General features: G+C 35.8%; 1 long non-coding RNA gene across 1 annotated transcript in view; it reads right to left on the bottom strand.

Moving 5' to 3' along the window:
• The window catches only part of LOC110257855, a 93,662-nt gene continuing 91,763 nt past the window's right edge, over positions 15,724 to 17,622 (bottom strand). Inside the window, exon 3 of the long non-coding RNA XR_002340873.1 lies at positions 15,724 to 16,371. This is a non-coding gene — a long non-coding RNA (uncharacterized LOC110257855). The remainder of the gene's footprint in view (positions 16,372 to 17,622) is intronic.

The raw sequence follows: 17,622 nt of genomic DNA, 5'->3' as shown, positions 1-17,622 counted from the left end.
CAAAACTTTCATTGCAGCATTATTGACATGGAAACAATCTAAATATCCATCGACAGATGATTGGATTAAGAAGATGTTTTACACACACACACACACACACACACACACACAGGAAAACGACTCAGCAATAAAAAAGAACAAAATAATGCCATTTGCAGCAACATGGATGGAACAAGAGACTCTCATCCTGAGTGAAGTAAGCCAGAAAGAGAAAGACAACTACCATAGGATATCACTTATATCTGGAAACCAATATACAGCACAAATGAACCTTTCTACAGGAAAAAAAAAATCATGGACATGGACAACAGACTTGTGGTTTCCAAGGGGGTGCGGGAGGGAGCAGGATGGATTGGGAATTTGGGGTTAACAGATGCAGACTATTGCCTTTGGAATGGATAAGCAATGAGATCCTGCTGTATAGCACTGGGAACTATGTCTAGTCATTTATGTTGGAGCATGATAATGTAAGAAAGAATGTATATATATGTGTGTAACTGGGTCACCTTGCTGTACAGTAGAAAATTGACACAACACTCTAAACCAGCTATAATGGAGAAAATAAAAATCATTATAAATGGGAAAAAATAAAATAAAATAAAAATTTAATAGAAATCTCAAATAGAAAAAAGAAAAGAAAGAAATGAAAAAATGTGGAAGATAATGTGTTAGCAAGGACATTGAAAAATTGGAACACTTTTATAATGTTGGTGGGAATGTAAAATGGTTCAGCCACTATAGAAAACAGATTGGTGGTTCCTCTAAATGAAAGACAGGAGTTCCTTGGTGGCCTAGCAGTTAATGACTTGGCATTATCCCTGCTGTGGCTTGGGTTTGATTCCTGGCATGGGAACTTCCGCATGCTGCAGACATGTCCAAATAAATTAAAAGAATAAAGTTAAACACAGAATCCACTCCTAGTTATCTAGACAAAAGAACTGAAAATGAGTTCAAACAAAAACTTCATAGTAGCACTATTTACAATAGCCAAAGATGGAAACATCACAAATGTCCTCCACAGATGAGTGGTAAAATACATGGAATATACATATTCAGCTATAGAGAATATTCAGTGAAAACAAGGAATGAAGTACTGATACATTAATAAAATATAGATGATCCTTGAAAATTTTAGATAAAAGCTAAGCAGAAAAGGTTATATAATTCATGATTCCATTTAAATAAAATATCCAGAAAAGGTAAGTCCATAATACAGAAGATCAGAAGTTGCCAAGAGTTGGGGGAGAGAAATGGAGTGTGACAAAAGGGTATATTTTGTGTGTTAATGACAATTTTCTGAAACTTCATAGTGGTAACGGTTGCACAACATTATGAACTAAATTACACTAAATTTCTCACTTTTAAAATGGTAAATTTTACATTATGTGAATATCACCTCAATTTTAAAATGTAAATTAGAGTTGGCCGATACTTCAAGAAAGTTTTGTTTTAACATAATGAAAACAAAACTGTAGATTTGCATTAGTATACTATTTGATGCTAAAATTCTTTTTGAAAATATTTTAAGTAAACCTATCAAATGTTAGCCAATTTTGACACTGACAAATAAAATTCTCTTTCCATGAAGCTTCCACAATACTCTATACCTGTAAACAATCTTTCAAGTACATCATCTGAAAGTGCAAAAAAATGAACATTTTCATTAACTATATATATATGTTATATATAAATGTATATTACATATATAGTGTTATATACATATACATATAACATATATATATCATACATATATATGGTAAATGATATACAGGTGCGAAATGTAAATAAACCTGAAATTAAGCATAGTAATTGAAGTTTCAGTATTGTATCTGTCTTAAAAATTACCTAGTGGCTCAGCAGGTTAAGAATCTGACAAGTATCCATGAGGAGGTGAGTTCAATACCTGGCCTTGCTCAGTGGGTTAAGGATGCAGTGGTGCCACAAGCTGTGGTGTATGTAGGTCACAGATAAAAACAAAATTTACCTAATTATCCAGTATATTTATATGTTATTTAAATAAATTTAGCATCAGTTTAAGGTCTTAAGTTACCTCAGGATTTGGGTGTTTTTTGTTTTTGTTTTTATTTATTTATTTATTTATTTTGTCTTTTTGCCATTTCTTGGGCCACTCCTGCGGCATATGGAGATTCCCAGGCTAGGGGTCTAATTGGAGCTGTAGCTGCCGGCCTACACCAGAGCCACAGCAACGCGGGATCCGAGCCGCGTCTGCGACCGACCTACACCACAGCTCACGGCAAGAGCAGGGATCTAACCCACAACCTCATGGTTCCTAGTCGGATTCGTTAACCACTGTGCCACGACAGGAACTCCCGATTTGGGGTTTTTTGTTTTGATTTGTTTTTACGGCTACTCCTGTGGCACACGGAAGTTTCCAGGCTAGGGATCGAATCAGAGCTGCAGCTGCCAGCCTATGCCACAACCACAACAACATGGGATCCAATAAGCATTTGCAACCTACACCACAGATCATGTCACCAGATCCTTAATCCCTGAGCGAGGCCAGGGATCGAACCCACATCCTCATAGATACTACTCAGGTTCGTTTCCACTGAGCCACAGTGGGAACTTCTACCTCAGGATTTTGGAGATCATCTTCAAGCTGACATACTAAAATATAATTACCGTTGAAATAAATGCTTATCAGAATGATTCAATTTTGTCATTAAAAATTTACATTATTTGGAGTTCCCATCGTGGCTCAGTGGTTAGCGAATCCGACTAGGAATCATGGGGTTGCGGGTTTGATCCCTGGCCTTGCTCAGTGGGTTAAGGATCCGGCATTGCTGTGAGCTGTGGTGTAAGTTGCAGATGCGGCTCGGATCCAGCATTGCTGTGGCTCTGGCATAGGCTGTCAGCTACAGTTCTGATTTGACCCCTAGCCTGGGAACCTCCATATGCCGAGGGAACGGCCCAAGAAATGGCAAAAAAAAAAAAAAAAAAAAAGCCAAAAAAAAAAATTTACATTATTTTATAATCTTAAATAATAAGTAGAAGCAATGACAGATTATTCAATCAGTAAACCCAAATTGGTTTAAAAGAACATGATCAAGTAGGAAAAATGTATGGAAAAGTATTCATTTTTTAAAAAACTGAGATATATGAAACAGAACAGAACCCAGATATAAACCCATGCACCTATGGTCATTTAGTTTATGACAGAGTAGTCAAGAATATACAATGAGGAAAGGACAGTTCTTCAATAAATGGCATTGGCAAAAATGGACAACTACATGCAAAAAATAAAACTAGACTTCTATCCTACCTACACAACATGCAACAATATGGATGGATCTTGAGGACATTATGCTAAGAGAAATAAGTCAGACAGAGAAAAACAAATATCATATGACCTCACTTACATGTGTAATTAAACAAATATAACACAACAACAACCAGAAAAATTCATAGATATTAAGAAAAGATTGATGGTTGATAGAGCTGGGGGTAGGGGGTTGGGAGAAATGGATAAAGTGGGTCAAAAGTTACAAACTTCCCGTTATAAAATAAGTCATAAGGATATAATATATAGCATTGTGGCTATAGTTAATACAGTATGGCATGTTTGAAAATTGCTAAGAGTGTAGATTTTCAAAGTCCTCATCATAAGAAAAAAAATTGTAAACATGGTAGAGGATAACGTCAGAAAAAGAATATACATACATATATATTGGGTCACTTTGTCGTAAAGCAGAAATTGACAGAACCTTGTAAATCAACTACAATAAAAATAAATTTTTAATTGTAACTTATGTAAATGATGGATGCTAACTACAATAACTGCGGTGATCATTTCTCATTATGTCATACACCTGAAACTAATATAATGTTGTATTTCGATTATACTTCAATTAAATATTTGCACTTGAGGTGTAACTGACATAATATTGTGTAAGTTTGAGGTGTACTAGCATATTGGCTTGATACATTTATATACTACGATATGATTACAATAGCATTAGCTAATGCCTTTATGTCACATAATTATTTCATTTTGTGTTGAGAACAGTTAAAATTTAGTTCATTAGCAAATTTGAAAATTATAATAAAGAGTATTGTTGACCATAATTATTGCCCCATGCGTTAATTCTCCAGAACTCATTTGTCTAACCGTGAGTTTGTACTCTTCTTCCCAATTCCTACCACCCAGCCCCTGGTGAGTACCACTGTACTCTGTTTTTACAAGTTGTTTTTTATAATTCCATATATAACTGATATCATGCAGTATTTGTCTTTGTCTGGCTTATCTCACTTAGCATAATGCCCTCAGGGACCATCCACATTTTTGCAAGTGGCAGGATTTCCTTCTTTCACGTGGCTGAATATATACCCCATCTTCTCTATCCATTCATCTACTGATGATGGACACTTAGGTTGTTTCCATTTGTTGGCAAAAATGAATACTGCAAGAAACATTGGTGTACAGTTATATCCTTGAAACACTGAGATCAATCCCTTCATATGTATACTCAGGGATAGGATAGTTCAGTCATATGGCAGTTTATTTTTCGTATTTTGAGAAATTGCCATACTGTTTTCCACAATGGCTATAACTTCTTATACTTCTAGCAACAGTGTGTAAGGGTTTCCTTTTCTCCACATCCTTGCCAAAATTTTATTACTTGTTTTTTGATAAGTCATACTAACAGGTATGAGGTGATATTTCATTGTTGTCTTGATTTGCATTTCCCTGATAATTAGTGATTCATATACATGTTGGCCATTTTTATATCATCTTTGGAAAAATGTCTATTCAGATCCTTTGCCCATGTTTAATTGGATTTTTTTCTTTTTTACTATTGAGCTGTATTAGACTTTTATATATTTTGGATATTAGTTCCTTATCAGATATAGGGTTTGCAAATATTTTCTCCTATTGTGTAGACTGTCTTCTCAATTTATTGATTTTTTCCTTTGCTGTGCAGCTCTTTTATTTAATGTAATCCCACTAGTTTCTTTTTAATGCTTGTGTTTTTCGTGACTTAACCAAGAAATCATTGTCTACACTAACATCAACTATCCTTTCCCCTGTTTTCTTCTAGGAGTTTTATGGTTTCAGGTCTTTCATTTAAATTTTTGATTCATTTTGACTTAATTTTTGTGAAAGGTGTAATGTAAGGGTACAGATTCATTCTTTGTGTGTATATCCAGTTTTCTCAGCATTATTTATTGAAGAAGATGTCCTTTCTCTATTGTGTGTTATTGGCAATCTTATCAAAAATTACTTCACTATATATGCAAGGTGTTATGTCTCACCTCTATTCTGTTGCACTAATCTATGTCCCCATTTGTTAATGATAGCATCATACTGTTTTTACTACTATACCTTTATAATATAGCTGAAAATTAGGTATTGTAAAGCCTTCAACTTTATTCTCCCTTCTCAGGATTGCTTTGGATATTCAAGCCCTTTTGTGGCTGGAAACAAATTTTAGGATTTTTTAAATTTCTGTGATAAATGCCATTGGAATTTTAAATGGAATTGATTAAATCTGTAGATTATTTGGGGCAGTAAGGACATTTTCACAGTACTAATTCTTCCAGTCCAGGAACATGAGCTGTCTTTCCATTCATTTCTGTTTTCTTCACTCTCTTTCATCAATGTCTTACAGTTTTCCATGTACAGGTCTTTCACCTCCCTGATTGAATTTATTACTAAGTATGGTTTTTGATGCTACCATAAATGGGATTGCTTTCTCAGTTTCTCTTTCAGAAAATTCATTGTGAGTGCATAGACATGCTACCGATTCCTGTATATTGATTTTTATATCCTGCAACTTTACTGAATTCATTTACTAATTCTAACAGTTTTTAAGTGGAGTCTTTAGGATTTCCTATACATAAGATCTTGTCATCTGTGAACAGAGGTATTTTTACTTCTTTCTCTATCATACAGAACCCTTTTACTATTTTTTCTTGCTTAATAATGCTTTCACTGACATTTGAATCTGAAAAAAAGACAGAATGAACTTCTTTGCAGAAAAGATACTGACTCACAGACTTTGAAAAGCTTCTGGTTTCCAAAGCTGATTGGTTGAGGTTTGGGGCATGGGCTGGGGGTGTGGGATGGAAATGCTATAAAATTGTGTTGTAATGATCACTGTACAACAACAAATGTAATAAATTCATTGATGAATATAAAATTAATAAATAATAAAAATAATAAAAGAAAAATTCTTATTTCTTGACATGGTTTTTTTGTGAGAACTTTCTGCCAGCATATCTTACAAAGAAAAGGTACAAATCCAATGAAATGTTATCAGCTTACTTTGCCAAGTTTGTGTATAAACTGTGTATAAATTTTCACATTATGTTTGTAATAAAATTGAGGGTATAAAGTATTTGTATAGGGTGTGAATAAAATATATTCTTGGATGTATTCCAGGGAACATATTTTGTAAACCAGTTTAAAAAAATTAAAAATAAAATAAAGAGCTGTACTCTTTTGGTGGAAATGAATTACTGATTTAAACTTAAAACAGAGAAAAGAGCTTAAAGAAATATTGTTGTCTGTAAAAGACAGACAACATCTTTATGAACCATTAATCCACTTAAAGAGATAACTATAAATTTACAGACCATTAAACCAACAGAAACTAGAACCAGAAATCAAGCAAGTACTCAAAAGGAATTAAAATCCAATCCTGAAATAGCAAAAAGAAAAAAAAAAAAGAAAAAAAAAAAAAAGGAGTTCCCGTCGTGGCGCAGTGGTTAACGAATCCGACTAGGAACCATGAGGTTGCGGGTTCGGTCCCTGCCCTTGCTCAGTGGGTTAACGATCCGGCGTTGCCGTGAGCTGTGGTGTAGGTTGCAGACGCGGCTCGGATCCCGTGTTGCTGTGGCTCTGGCGTAGGCCGGTGGCTACAGCTCCGATTCGACCCCTAGCCTGGGAACCTCCATATGCCACGGGAACGGCCCAAAGAAATAGCAAAAAGACAAAAAAAAAAGAAAAAAAAGAAAAAAAAAAAATCCAATCCTTATTTTGCTACTAACTGACAAAGTCCAGAACACTGGAGCATGAATCTAACTTACCATTGTGGATGAAAGGGATGGGGATAACATAAATCAACTGTGAAATATTTTGAATATTTCATATTTTGCCCTGAGCATGTTGTATCTTTCTGCTAAAAATGACCCCAAGTATGATGAGCTGAAAAGACCCTTACAAGACTCAGATTTAGCTCTGTTTAAGTTACATAGAAAGTTTTTCTTTGAAAAGTCTTTTTTCTCTCTAGCAAGCAACCCTTTTCAACAAAAGGTCTGAGTGGGAATAGAGGATGACTTGAAAATAACTGTCTGGGAAGACTGGAGCATTGCTTTGATAATGTGTTTACCTTTCAAAAGGTATGAATCCCAAACTTTGGACATATCTTTAGGTTGTAAAAATCAGAGACATTTGGGTTTATCTGGCTTTTGGAAGACATATTTATATTCCAAAAAGTTTTGTGAGAACCCAGGATCTCTTACACTCCATCTCAAAGGAGAGAAACTTTTTTTTTCCCCTATAATTTCTGGATGGAGGTAGATGGCTGTCTCTCTCCTGCATATAAATGGATAACAAAATCCATTGTTCTCATTTTCCTGCCCCATGGATGTCCAGCTACACTGGACTTCCTCATGTCATTCCAGGGATAGGATCTGAAGCAAGAGGGAGCTACTTACTTATTATTTACTGTGAGGTAATTAATAAGAAATCTGTAAGTTCCTGCTGTGGTGCAATGGATTAAGAATCCGACTGCAGTAGCTAGGGTCACTGTGGAGGTGTGGGTTCAATTTCCGGCTCAGTTCAGTGGATGAAAGGATCCAGAGTTGCCATAGCTGAGGCATAGGTCTTAGCGGTACCTTGGATTCAGTTCCTAGCCCAACACAGTTTTGGGGTGTACCTGAGTGTCTTCATCAAACAAAAGAGTATCTAAGAAACATAAAAACTTTATTGTACGACCCTCCTGACAGAAGACCAGGGTAAAGACAGGCTTAAGTGGCAGAGATTTCAGAGTATGGTATTTACTCAGAGACCAAAAATGATTTTAAAAGAATGCATTTCTAGGCATACCACCAACTTTCACTGACAGGAACAGAATACTACAAAAAGGAAAAAAGTATCTTGAACTGCTCAAACCTACTAAAAGGGAGCAAACCACAAAAACTACACAGTTGAAAATTTAGCTTACCTATCATATAAATGGATGACTCAGACAGTGGAACCAAGAACACTGAGGAAGGTCCGAGCCATGGAGAATTATTTCTGGGCAGGAATGGGGCTGAGTCCTTAACGAAGATACTTCCAAAATTTTCCAGTCTTGATTTCAGAATTTCTGTATACTCCTTTGTGTTTCACATTATCTCCCTATTTGAATAGGAATATTTATAGGGGTTTTCATCAGACTCATCCCTGTATGCAAATGGAGTGCATATAATTCAGATCAAGTATTGTACTTAAAGTGATTTAAGAAAGCACACCTGAGAAACCTCTTCTGCACGTAGATCTGATTTAGATGATGATTTCATGGACTTTGAACTGATGTTATGGCGAGATAAGAATTTTGTGGAACTTTGTAGTGGGTAAGCGAATTTTGCATGTGGTAAGATTGTAAATAATTTGTGGCAATGGGGGAGCTATAGGATTTTTAAATTCGCATTTACTTTACATGACATAAAATTCACTACTTTAAAGGGTATACTTCAGTGGTTTTGGGGATAGGTTGTGCAACTATCACACTACCTAATTCCAGAATATTTATATTAATACCCTCCCACCAAAAAACAAGCAATATCTATTAGCAGTTAGTCCTACTTTGTCTCTCCCCTCATATGCTGACATTTGCTAATCTAATTTTGGTTTTAAAGATTTGTCTACTCTGATTATTTCATATAAATGGAACCATACAATATGTAGCATTTTGTATATGGCTTCTTTCACTTAACCTGTTTTCAAGGTTTATCCATGGTGCAGCATATTGTCCATATCCAGTTTATTTATCCATCCAACAGTTAATGTACATTTGGGTTGTTTTCATTTTTGGCTATTATGAATAATACTCTTATAAAGTCATGTACAAATATCTGCATGGACGTTTTCATTTCTCTTGGGTATATACCTAGGAGTGGAATTGCTGTATCATAAAATTATTTTACCTTTTTGAGGAACTTTCAAATATTTTCCACAGCAAATGTACCATTTTACATTCAGTTATGATTTCTTTTTTAGCCCACTGGTTATTTGGTACTGTTATTTAATTTCCACATTTTGTGGTTTTTCCAAATTTCACACTTCATTTTTATCAAAACACTTTGTATGATGTAAATCCTTTTAAAATTCATTGAGGCATGTTAATGGCTTGTCATGGAGAATATATCACATTCACTTGAGAATAACAGATATTCTGCTGGGATTGGGTGAAGTGTTCTGTAAGTAATTATTGGATCTGCTTGGTAATTAGGGATGTCCAAGTCTTCTATTTCCTTGCTGATAGTCTATCTACATTTTCTGTCCAGTATTGACACATCCAACTGTTAAAATCAAATTACCTATTTCCCCCTTCTATTCTCTCAGTGTTTACTTTATTATTTTCTAGCCATACCCCTAGCATGTGGAAGTTCTAGGGACAAGGATAAAACCAGTACCACATCAGTGACAATGCCAGGTCCTAAACTTGCGGAGGCACCACGGTACTCCAGTTTTTACTTTACATATCTTGGAGCTCTGTTGTGAGGTACATATATGCTTAATTTATATTTTTTTCCCTGGATTGATTATTTCATCATTATAAAATGTCCTTTCTCTCTAGTGACAATTTTATCTCAAAGTCTATTTTGTCTGATATTATTATACGAACTTAGGCCTCTTAGGAGTACCATTTCCATACACTATCTCTTTACTTTCAAGTAATTTGTATCTTTAAAACTAAAGTGAGAATCTGTAGAGAGCATTTAGTTGAAACTGTTTTTTTGTTTTTGTTTTTTGTCTTTTTAGGGCCGCATCCGCGGCATATAGAGGTTCCTAGGCTAGGGGTCAAATTGGAACCGAAGTTGCCAGACTATGCCAGAGCAACAGCAATGCCAGATCCGAGCTCCATCTGCAACCTACACCACGGCTAACAGCAATGCCAGATCCTTAACCCACTGAGCAAGGCCAGGGATCAAACCTGCAACCTCATGGTTCCTAGTCAGATTCGTTTCCACTGCACCACAACAGGAACTCCAAGTTGAAACTTTTTTTTTTTTTGTCTTTTTAGGGCCTCCCCTGAGGCATATAGAGGTTGCCAGGGTAGGGGCTGAATTGGAGCTGTAGCCGCTGGCCTATACCACAGCCACAGCAACACAGGATCTGAGCTGTGCCTGTGACCTACACCACAGCTCATATCAATGTTGGATCCCTAACCCATGAATGAGGCCAGGGATCAAACCTGCATTCTCATGGATGCTAGTCAGATTTGTTTCAGTTGAGACACGATGGGAACTGAAAGTTGAAACATTTTCTGAAAATGCATTCTGTCCATTTAATTGAGTCTAATCCACTTACATCTAAATTATAGATAAGGAAGGACTTATTTGTGGCACTTGGATATTAATGTTCCATATGTTTTATGTATTTTTGGTTTATCAATACTTCTTTTTTTAGTATTGAATCGACATTTTCTAAATGTATTATTTTCATTCTCTTGTCATTTCTTTTTACTATATCCTTTAGTTAGTATCTTACTGGTTGCTTTAGGATTGGAGTTAACATCTTAATTTATAACAATCTAGTTCAGAGTAACACAAACATAATTTCAATAGCATAAATTTTGGTTCTACATAGCTCCACTCCTATCTCAATATGTGTGATATTGCTAGACTACATTGTCGTATGTTGTGTCCCCGTTAACACAGATTTATAATTATTGCTTTTAGCACCTTTTAAATCATATAGGAAAAAGGGAGTTATAAGCCAAAAATACAGTAGTACTGGCTCTTACATTTACTTAGTTACCCTTCCTGCTGTTCTTTATTTCTTCATGTGAAGTGGGGTTACAGTTTGGTATCCATTTATTTCAACCTAAAGAACTCTCTTTTTAGCATTTGTTGAAAGGCAGGTCTGCTAGTAAAAAAAAAGAAAAGAAAAGAAAAGAAAAAAAATCCCATTTTTTTGTAATTTCTTTCAGCAAAATCTGTTGTAGTTTTCAATGTACTATCCTTTTGCCTCTTTGGCCAGATTTATTGCTTTTAGTTATTATTTGCAAGGACTCTTTTTTTCCTCCCTTCACTTTCAACCTATTTGTGTGTTGGATCTAAAATTAGTCTCTTTTAGATAGTGCATGTGTGTCTGTGTGTATATATACATAGAGAGAGACAGAGACAGAGACAGACAGAGACAGACAGAGAGAGGGAGAGAGGGAGAGATGGAGGGAGAGAGAGAGGGAGAGAGGGAGAGAGGGAGGGAGAGAGGGAGAGAGAGAGAGAGGGAGAGGCTTTTTAGGGCCACAGCTGCAACATGTGGAGTTTCCCAGGCTAGGGGTCAAATTGGAGCTATAGGTGCCAGCTTATGCCACAGCCACAGCAATGCCAGATCTGAGCCGCATCTGAGACCTACACCACAGCTCAAAGCAATGCAGGATCCTTAGCCCACTGGACTGAGGCCAGGAATCAAACATGTGTCTTCATGGATACTAGTCAGATTTGTTTCTGATGAGCCACAATGGGAACTCCTAGGTAGTATACATGTTGGATCATGCCTTTTTATCAATTCTGCCAAGTTATGTCTTTTGATTAAATATTTTAATCCTCTACATTTAAAGTAGTTATTAATCAGGAGGGTACTTCTACCATTTTGCTGTTTGTTTACTATATGACTTATGGTATTTTGTACCTTATTTTCTACTATTACTGACATCTTTTGTGTTTAGTTGATTTTTTTCTAGGGAAACATTTTGATTCCCATCTCATGTCTTTTTGTGTATATTGTGTACACAAGTACTTTCTGGTTACAATGGTCATTACACTTAACATCTTAAGTTATAACAGTCTAATTAGAATGTATGCCACCTTAACTTCAATGTCATAAAAAAAACCTCTGCTCAAGTTGAGTTCTGTCTTCCCTTCCTTTTATTACTAATGACACAGACTACATATTTAAAAATTGTGTGCCTTTAAAAAAATTTTTATTTTAAAAATTTTAATGCACTTATATTTTTAACCATGTAGAAAATAAAAATTGGCATTATAGATGAAAATTACAATACTAATTTTTATAATCTTCCTTGTACTTATCTTTACCAGAGATTTATTCTATCTATAAGATTTTTTCTAGCATACAAGTTAGAGCTACTGTCCAGCTCTCTTTCTTCTCATTCTTTTTTTAAAGGAGGGCACATCTTTATTCAATATCAACTATGCATCACATTTGTTCATGAACAACATCTGTTTAATTACTTGAACATTTCCAAAAGGGAGTTTTACTGTCCCCACTTCACTACTGGTGATCTAAGACACAGGGATGTTTATGACTTCCCCAAGTCACACAGCTAGTGACAGTCTGGCACAGGAATCCACATCAACCTAAAATGCAGTGCCCATGCTTTTGCCAGGTTATCAAACTCCACAGAGATGAAAGGCCCCTCTGCAAAAGATTCCTTCTTTCTGGGGGTTGGAAAGAATGGCCTCTTCTTTAGGGGTCTCGTAAGTCTGTTCATTGGGGAAACTCTCACAGAATGTGCTGGATCAAGAGCCAGAAGACAAAATGGCCATCCTTTCCCACTTTCTAAGGGGGAAGATCAACAAAGACCTGGTCCTTGGGAACTGCCCAATGGCTAGAATTCCCAGAACACAGGATGGGCTGATTCTGATGCAATATAGTGCACTAGGAATGCCATGCCTGAGGAAGCCAGGCATAAACACCTCTTGCAGCTCAATACCAAAAAAACAAACAATCCCATCAAAAAATGGGCCAAAGTTCTAAACAGACAATTCTACAAAGAACACCTACAGATGGCCAAAAAACACATGAAAATATGTTCAACATCACTCATTATTAGAGAAATGCAAATCAAAACCACGATGAGGTACCACCTTATGCTGGCCAGAATAATCACCAAAAAGTCTACAAATAATAAATGCTGGAGAGGGTGTAGAGAAAAAGGAACCATATTACACTGTTGGTGGGAATGTAAATTGGTGCAACCACTGTGGAAAACAGCATGGAGATTCCTCAGAAAACTAAAAGTAGAACTACCATTTGATCCAGCAATCCCACTCTTGAGCATCTATCCAGAGAAAACCATGACTGGAAAAGATAGATGTACTCCAGTGTTCATTCCAGCACTATAAACAATAGCCAAGACATGGAAACAACCTAAATGTCCATCAAGAGAGGAATGGATAAAGAAGGTGTAGTATATATACACAGTGGAATATTACTCAGCCTCAGGCATTAAAAGAAAATAATGGCATTTGCAGCAGCATGAATGGACCTAGAAATTATCATGCTAAGTGAAGTCAGTCAAACAGTGAGACACCAACATCATATGCTATCACTTACATGTGGAATCTAAAAAAAGGACACAGCAAACTTCTTTGCAGAACAGATACTGACTTACAGACTTCGAAAAACTTATGGTTTCCAAAAGAGACGGCAGGGGGTGGGCTGAGGGTTTGAGATGGAAATGCTATAAAATTGGATCATGATGATCATTGTACAACTACAAATGTAATAATTAATAGAGGAAAAAAAGGAGCATAATATACATTCTTCTCAATGGCACATAAAATATTCTCCAATATTTTATGTGGGCTGGGCAACAAAACAAGCCTGAGAAAAAGTACGAAAACTGAAATCATATCAAGCATCTTTTCCAACCCCATTGCTATGAAATTAGAAATCAATTTTTTACAAGAAAAAATTGTACAAAATATAAACAAGTGGAGGCTAAACAGTATGTCACTAAACAACCAATCAATCACTGAAGAAATTAAAGAGGAAATCAAAAATTACCTAGAGACAAATAAAAATGAAAAAACACAATGATCCAAAAACCTATGGGACACACCAAAAGCAGTCCTAAGAGGCATATTTATAGCAATATAATCTTACTCAGGTAACAAAGAAAATATCAAATAAACCACCTAAAATTACACCTAAAGGAATCAGAAAAAAAGAACAAAAAAAACTTCAGGTTAGTATAAGGAAAGAAATCATAAATATTAGAACATAAATAAATAAAATAGAGTCCAAAAATCAAAAATCAATGAAACTAAAAACTTTTTTTAAAAACATAACAAATTTGATAAACCTTTAGCCAGACTCATCAAGATAAAAGGGAGAGGGCCCAAATAAGAAATGGAAAAGAAGTTAAAACTGAGACCACAGAACACAAAGAACCATAAGAGACTACTTCAAACAACAATATGCCAATAAAATGGACAACCAACAAGAAATTGACAAATTCTTAGAATTGTACAATCTTCCAAGACTGAACCAGGAAGAAATAGGAAATGTGAACAAATTACTAGTAATGAAATTGAATCATTACTCCTAACACCACACCCACCCACCCACAAAATATTACAGGCCAGTACTTCTGATGAACATAGATGCAAAAATCCTCAACAAAATATTAGCAAACTGAATCCAACAGTACATTAGAAGGATCATACACCACGAAAGTGGGATTCATCCCACAGTTGCAAGGAATGTTCAGTATCTATAAACCAATCGGTGTGAGAGACCATGTTAACAAATTGGAGAATAAAAGCTATACGATTATCCCAATACATGCAGGAAAGATTTTGACAAAATTCAACATCCATTTGTGATTAAAAACCCTCCAGAATGTAGGCTTAAAGGGAACATAACTTGACATAATAAGAGCAATATATGACAAATACTCGGCTGACATATTCAATGGTGGAAAGCTTGAAAGCATTCCCCCTAAGATCTGGAACAAGACAAGGATGTCACTCTCATCACTTTTATTCAGCATAGTATTAGAAGTCCTAGCCACCACAATCAGATAAGAAAAAAGAAATAAAAGGAATTTGACTTACTATACTTTAAACATTTAAAATTTATTTTAGTTATTCTTTATAATTTCTAATGTTTTTATTAATATTCTCTATTTGGTGAGACATTTTCTCATCTTTAGTTTGTTAGATAAGTTTCCTTTAGCTCTTTCGGTACATCAGAAATAACCAACTTAAAGTCTTTGTCTAGAAATGTATCATTTGTGTTTCCTCAAGCATCTTTGTATTGACTTCGTTTTCTCTTGTTAATGGGCTATATTTTCTTAGTTTTTGAACATCTGGTACATTTTTCTTGAAAACTGGACTTTTGAATATTATAATACTGTAGATGGAGAAATTAGATTCTCATCTCTCCTCACAATATGGTATCATTGCTGCCTATTTTAATAGTTGTTGATTTCTGATAATTTTTTTTTTTGGCTGCACCCAGTGTACAGAAGTAGTAGTTGTTGATGTTTAGTGATCTTTTCTTCCTGTGGTAGCCTTTTAATACAAGCATTCTTAATAAGGTTGTTTTTCCTTTCTTTGTAAATCAAATGCAAGTGAATCTTTTTTTTTTTTTTGTCTTTTGTCTTTTTAGGGCCGCACTAGCAGCATATGGAGGTTCCCGGGCAAGGGGTCTAATTGGAGCTGTTATTGCTGGCCTATGCCAGAGCCATGGCAATGCCAGATTCGAGCCACGTCTGCAACCCACATCACAGCTCACAGCAACGCTGGATCCTTAACCTACTGAGCAAGGCCAGGGATCAAACCTGCAACTTCATGGTTCCTAGTCAGATTCGTTAACCACTGAACCACAAAGGGAACTCTGCAAGTGAATTTTTATATTGTAGATCATTCTCCTTAAGCCTGTTTTTGCATTATCATTGCATTTTCCTCAGTTCCCCTCTACAGTCATATGAATCTATTTGTGGTTCTTTTATTTCATAGATATTTATATGCACGATGGTTTACTGTAGTAGGATTTTGTCCTTGTATTTTAGTTTACTTGTATTTTTCTCCACCCTCTATAGCATTGGGATGGATTTGATAATATTCAATTTCCTTAATTATATCATTACTAAAGATACAGAAACTGGACCAAGTATGAGACAAGGTCCAGAGAGTTCAACAGTACAGGCGGTGTCAAAGATGAAGAGACTTTGAGACTTGCTGGAATGTGATTAAAATCTTCAGGAACCACTCAAAACTGTGATGCTTAGAGAAAGGAAAAGACAAAAGATCACTCTGTATAGGAACATGATTGTGTTACTTCAATTTTCACAATCTTTCAGTTAGTTTACATAGTACTGATGTATATTATAAGCTATTACTTACAACAAGTCTGCTATTAATGTCCAAACTTTTAAACTGAAGCTGGAATAGAAAAAAAAACATTAGAATGGGGAGCTCCCATTGTGGCACAGCCAAAATGAATCCGACTAGGAACCATGAGGTTGTGGTTCGATTCCCAGCCTCGCTCAGTGGATTAAGGATCTGGTGTTGCCATGAGCTGTAGTGTAGGTCGCAGACACAGCTCGGATCCTGCATTGCTGTGGCTGTGGTGTAGGCCGGCAGCTGTAGCTCCAATTCGACCACTAGCCTGGGAACCTTCGTATGCAGCAGGTGCTGCCCTAAAAAGCAAAACAAAAAAAAAACAAAACAAAAAAAAAACATTAGCATGATCAAGCTACTCAATTACCTAAGCTATAACCTGCACACATTAGATAAATAATAAGATGCTTTTTAAATTTCCACCAAACATGTTCTCCTTTCCCATCATTCAAATATATTATCCCACAGTTTGTTGAGTTTAATATAAAGAACTACTAACAATATACAACAAAAACTGTGTAAGGGCAAGTGTGTGTCTGTGAAAGTGAAAAGACAGTAGTTACATGCACAGCAGCATAATTACTTAAATATTCCTTTGATTTTACAATTTCTTTTTAAAGAGTTATCATTATTAAATACAGTTGAACTTTGCATAATGTGGAGGCTAGAGGCACCAAAGTGTCATGTAATCAAACACCTGCATATAACTTTTGACTCACTACTTTTTTTTTTTTTTGTCTTTGTTGTTGTTGTTGTTGTTGCTATTTCTTGGGCCGCTCCCACGGCATATGGAGGTTCCCAGGCTAGGGGTCGAATTGGAGCTGTAGCCACCAGCCTACGCCAGAGCCACAGCAACTCGGGATCCGAGCCGCGTCTGCAACCTACACCACAGCTCATGACAACGCCAGATCATTAACCCACTGAGCAAGGGCAGGGACCGAACCCGCAACCTCATGGTTCCTAGTTGGATTCGTTAACCACTGCACCACGACGGGAACTCCTTGACTCACTATTAACTTTACTACTAGCCAACTACTGACCAGAAACCTTACTGATAACATAAACAGTCAATTAGCATGTATTTTGTATGTTACACACAGTTTATGCTGTATTCTTACAACAAAGTAAGCTAGAGAAAAAATGTTAAAGAAATCTTAAGGGAGAGAAAAAATACATTTATAGTACTGTGCTGTATTTATTGATACCATAAGTATTATGTTTACAAGATGAATCATCTATTAGTATGTACATATTGTCTTATATGATACAAACTCCATAAATGTTATACATATT

The sequence above is a fragment of the Sus scrofa genome, chromosome X (genome assembly GCF_000003025.6).
Source record: "Sus scrofa isolate TJ Tabasco breed Duroc chromosome X, Sscrofa11.1, whole genome shotgun sequence".
NCBI lineage: Eukaryota > Metazoa > Chordata > Mammalia > Artiodactyla > Suidae > Sus > Sus scrofa.
Note: the sequence above shows the minus strand (reverse complement) of the source record. Positions and strands in the feature narration are given on the sequence as shown.